Below are 5,138 nucleotides of genomic sequence, written 5' to 3'. Positions count from 1 at the left end.
CTTATGTTGTCCAATTTACTTTCCAGTCCTTTCATTTCCTTCTTTTCTGCCATGGCTGACCTTGCAGGAGGACCCCAGGGGGGACAGACGACTGTGTGTGTGTGTGTGTGTGTGTGTGTGTGTGTGTGTGTGTGTGTGTGTGTGTGTGTGTGTGTGTGTGTGTGTGTGTGTGTGTGTGTGTGTGTGTGTGTGTGTGTGTGTGTGTGTGTGTGTGTGAGGAACAGAAGGCGTCGGATTGAGGGATGATAGCGTGCAGAAGTCTGATTCATTTGAGCGAATCGGTTCGTTCGGACAGTCGTTTCAAGCGATTCATTAAGACACGTGACTCAGAAGTGTTCACACACAGTCGCGTCAGGACTTTGTTCGTCGTCTTTTTACGTGATTAAATACATATTTAGTAATGTTGATGTAACAAAATTGTTGTACGTATTATTTACCACCCCTCATATATTGACACGACTAAAAACTAGACTTTAAAGCTACATCCACAACATGTTTAAACGGCTCTGATCCACACTACCTCAGGACAGTTTGTCGACGACCTAGCAACCTCTCCGAAAATACACCTTAGCAACCGTGGCTACATTATTAAATTTAGCAACTGAATCTGAAATGTCTATTCAAACTGACCAAATATTCAATCTACATGGCCTAAGTCGTCCAGTGCACCCAATTGTTTACGTATATAGGTGGTTTAACTTCTACCGCTTCAGTCCAAAGCTGTTTATCTTTTTGCTGTTAATGTCTTAGTTAATTTTTCTACTTTTCGAATGAAATACTGCTGCATTTTAATTGTATTTTCGACTAATGCTGCCTTCGCTATCGGAAATGTCATAATTTCCACTTCAAAAGTCGTGATTACGAGCTTGTTGCATTCAAGTTGTCGGAATGAACAGGAATCATGTTTATTCTTGCCTATTTATTGAGAAAATCGTATTAAAGCCAAAATTATATGTAGTGTCGCATGCACTGATTACCATACACATTTACGATGCTATCCAGTTATCCGTTTTCTGCCGATTCTGTAATTTTAGCCTTTTTAAAGAGAAATTGCTGTGTATTTAAACAATAGCCTACAATAAGCTTCAAATGATTACTCGATGTGAATTAAATTAATGACAAGACAATCTAGCTGTTTTGGGAGAAAAACTAATAAATCCTGTCACAACATTAGTTCCCTCCGCCACAGTATTTAAAGTTTATGGCACGCCCATCTCGGGAATTTGGGTATCAAAATTATGCCGCGTTCCAGGCGACCCGTAAACCCGGGTTTTTCCAACCTTCCATGACCCACCCGTGAACACGTACTAGATCGATGTACTCCCAGTTACGCGCTCTGATGTCACATAGCCCGTGAAACAACAATGGCAGCCCCTACGGATATACAAATAACGTAAATTAAAAAGTTTTATACATTCTCTTGCTTTATACACCGGTTTTTCTCCTCAGTTTCCCTCAAATAAGCAAGGATTAAGTACCTTTGGCGAAAGAAAGGATTGTAAATTAGCATAAGCCCGTACGGTCCGCCATGCTTTGTTTACATCTAGCTACCACAATTGCGCTCAGGCAGTTTGGCGTGACTTTGTCTGGAACGCTACAAAGTCGTGAGTCGTGGTTTGAAGTCGTAACTTACGGGGTCAAAAACCTTCCTGAAACGCAGCACTAATGTAGCGTTCCAGACAAAGTCACGCTAAACTACTCCCAAGGAATAGTGGTAGCTAGATGTAACCAAAGCATGGCGAACCATACGGGGCTTATGCTCATTTACAATCATTTCTATCGCCAAAGGTGCTTACTCCTGGCTTATTTGAGGGAAAAAGAGGGAAAAAAATGGCACATTCGACAAGAGAAGCTGTTTTACCTTTTATTTGACGTTATTTGTATTTTTGTTTAATAAACACACTGCATCCATAGGGGTTGCCATTGTTGTTTCGCGGGCCATGTGACGTCAGAGAGCGCGTAACTGAGTACATCGAACTAGTACGAGTTCACGGATGGGAAGTCGCGGTTTTGACTGCCGTTGAACGCGGCATAATTCTGAACTTCCCAGTGGTAAACACAACATCATGTGCAATTTTTTACCTAAGAAACTCGTATTTACGTTAATTCCGATTTATTTTGTAATTTGATGCAACGGTAGACTAATATAATACAAAGTATAGTGTTATAAATGTACATAATTAAAAAAAAAAATGCAGGATTTACAATGCTGCACTCTAAAAAATGCTGTGCTCGATTGGGTTGTTTTAACCCAGAGATTGGGTTGTTTTAAGCAAACATTTAACCCAACCGCTGGGTTCAAACAACCCAATTGCCGGGTTAGTCCAAAATTAACCCAACTTGGGTTAATTTTAACACAGCATTTTTTAGAGTGTGATGACCGTTAAAACGCGTCATCAATTTTGTGAAAATGGGTCTAAACACCCTCACAGCAGCTTTAACTAGTTTTTTGTAATTTGATGCAAGGTAATATAATTCAAGGTGTGTTATAAATGTTCATATATTTATATATACATATATAAACAATATATAAAACCTTCCAGAATTTTGATGACCGCCTGTACAAAAAGGTCCGCGCTGCGAATCGGTTCAACTGAATCAATACAAAGAACCAGAGCGATTCCACTGCGAATCGGACATCATTGAGAAGGGATGAGGGAGGGGTGGAGTGACCGAGGAGAGGCTGTCTGCGTTCAGATGGAGGAGGATTAAGCTGGTCCCTATCCTGACAGCATCCAGCACACACACACACACACACACACACACGCAGACCAAACGTCATCCACACACCTCTCCATCCCGTCTGAATCAGCCGGATCCACCTGCTCACTAGATCTCCATCGCTGGACCGACACCACCTCCGGACCGGACCGGTGTCCTTTCAAACCACGAGGTGGGTGCAGCTGTCTCTTGTTCTTCTGCATGCTCGTCCATTCATCGGACATGTGTGTGTGTGTGTGTGTGTGTGTGTGTGTGGAGCATTTTCAGAGATCCGAGGGTTGTGTGTTGTAGGGTTTAGATGCGTTTCTATTGTGCGCTCGCTGCTACTCGGACGGACGGAGAGAGAAAGATTCAAACCGGATTAAGATTAAACCAACAAAAGATGGACCATTTCTCCCTTTGTTTACTAGATAAACACACATGACTTATTCTATCTGGAATCAGATGACACGGATGGATTTGGGGATAAAAAAATCTGTTCAACACATTGGATTGAGAGTCTTTCTGAGCGGAGGACCCTTACAAAAATATCCAGCAGGAATCCTGAAGGACTGTGCAGGGACCATGCAGGAATCCTGCAAGACAGAATGAAAATCCTAAAGGACAGGGTAAATTCCTGCAGGAGTCATGTAGGATTGTCCACATACTGTCCTGTAGGATTGCATAATGTCCTGCAGGAATGTATGATTCCTGCAGGAATTTTTATTTACCTGTAGGAATCCTGTAGGTTTGTCCACTGACATGTCCTGCAGAATTGCATTCTGTCCTGCAGGACCCCTACATTCCTGCAGGACATTATGCAGTCCTGCAGGACATGTCAGGATGTTTTATATACCTGTAGGAATCCTGTAGGTTTGTCCACTGACATGTCCTGCAGGACTGCACAACGTCCTACATTTTAAGAGCCCTAGCTGCAGTAAAATATATACTGATTGATTGATTGATTGGTTGGTTGATTGATTGATTGATTGATTGATTGATTGATTGATTGATTGATTGATTGATTGATTGATTGATTGATTGATTGATTGATTGATTGATTGATTGATTGATTGATTGATTGATTGATTGATTGATTGATTGATTGATTGATTGATTGATTGAATACACATACTTAATTGCCGCATTAAAATATTAATTCACACACTTAAGGATTTCCAACATTTATTGCATACCTTCAATAACTTACTAGCTATACATACTGTATAAGCAGTTATTGTAAAAGGAGCATAACAGTTAACTGTTTTGTAGAATTCTTCCCACATTCATTTCAAAACAATACCACATATAACATTTCTATTAATTTGTATCAACATTTAAGAAAACAGCATATTGCAAAATTAATAACTTACTTTACTGTACGTCGTACAATACAATCATGCCAATAATCTAGTGCACAGTGCAAACTTTCTCAAAAAATGCATTGAAGATTAAACTGTCCAATCAACAATGACAATTGATGCCCTCACAACTCAAAATAAATCAGCTTGGCCTATAAACTTTTCTACATACTGAATAGACATTGTACTAATTTACGAATAAGTGTGGCCTCAAACATAGTTATACAGTAACCAAAAGTCTCTATTAAACACTTGCTAAAAATAAATGTATGTATATGACAGATATGTACAAATTACTGTACCATACAGTACATTACTATACATATAGTACATGACTATTCAGTCAACTTCCCATTTGTTAGGTTGAATGCAAAGTAAATTAAGTAGGCCTACTCCGTACACATTTTTCAAGTAAACACAAGTTGTTTTGATTTCAGTGCACTTAATTAATTTGACATCACTAGAAATACAGCTCTCCTTAACTATCCCTGAGACAGTAGTCCCTGTTTGTCTGTCTTTAACCATGCTAAATTTGGCAGTGCTAACTGGATCGATAAAGGTGTAGCCTGTGTCAAGCCCCACATCAACAAATGACCTCACCAGTGCCACCGCCCCGTTTTCTGTAAGAACTGCGTGGTTAATTCTTCTAGATAGTGTTGTGCTTGTTTTTGAGTGAAATCTGTTTCCATTAATTATAGCCCTTGCATAAAATGCACACTGATGAACATTAATGCCATGTTCGCTGAGAAGATATGCCTCTCTGGGTGTTGGTGATCTTACAACTGGTGAACCCAGGAAGATTACATTTGTTTTAATTGCGCAGTTTTTGGCAAGTTTGTACCCATGTAACATCCGCTCAACAAAGTCCTTGCTTAGTCGATTAATACTATTGCTGTAAACGCTTGTCAAAAGTCTTGGAACACTTTGAAAAAGAAGAAACGCATTGAGAATTTGCTCTGGAACTGCCTGTGTGCCATGGAAGAGCTTTTGCAAGTTGCCATTGTGACTTTCAAAAATAAAAGCACTCTGGCACCATAGTGGACCCCAGTTTCTCACAGATTGTGCAGCATGCTCTAA

The 5,138-nt window shown here is 40.0% G+C and overlaps 1 protein-coding gene across 1 annotated transcript in view; it reads right to left on the bottom strand.

Annotated features, from left to right (window-relative positions):
- The window catches only part of gnpda2 (glucosamine-6-phosphate deaminase 2), a 23,999-nt gene extending 23,828 nt beyond the window's left edge, over positions 1-171 (bottom strand). The window contains exon 1 of the mRNA XM_079839525.1: positions 1-171. This exon is cut by the window's left edge and continues 292 nt beyond it. The gene's annotated coding sequence lies outside the window, so the exon portion shown is untranslated.
- Positions 172-5,138: the final 4,967 nt, after the last annotated feature.

The sequence above is a fragment of the Gobio gobio genome (genome assembly GCF_949357685.1).
Source record: "Gobio gobio genome assembly, chromosome: 16".
NCBI lineage: Eukaryota > Metazoa > Chordata > Actinopteri > Cypriniformes > Gobionidae > Gobio > Gobio gobio.
Note: the sequence above shows the minus strand (reverse complement) of the source record. Positions and strands in the feature narration are given on the sequence as shown.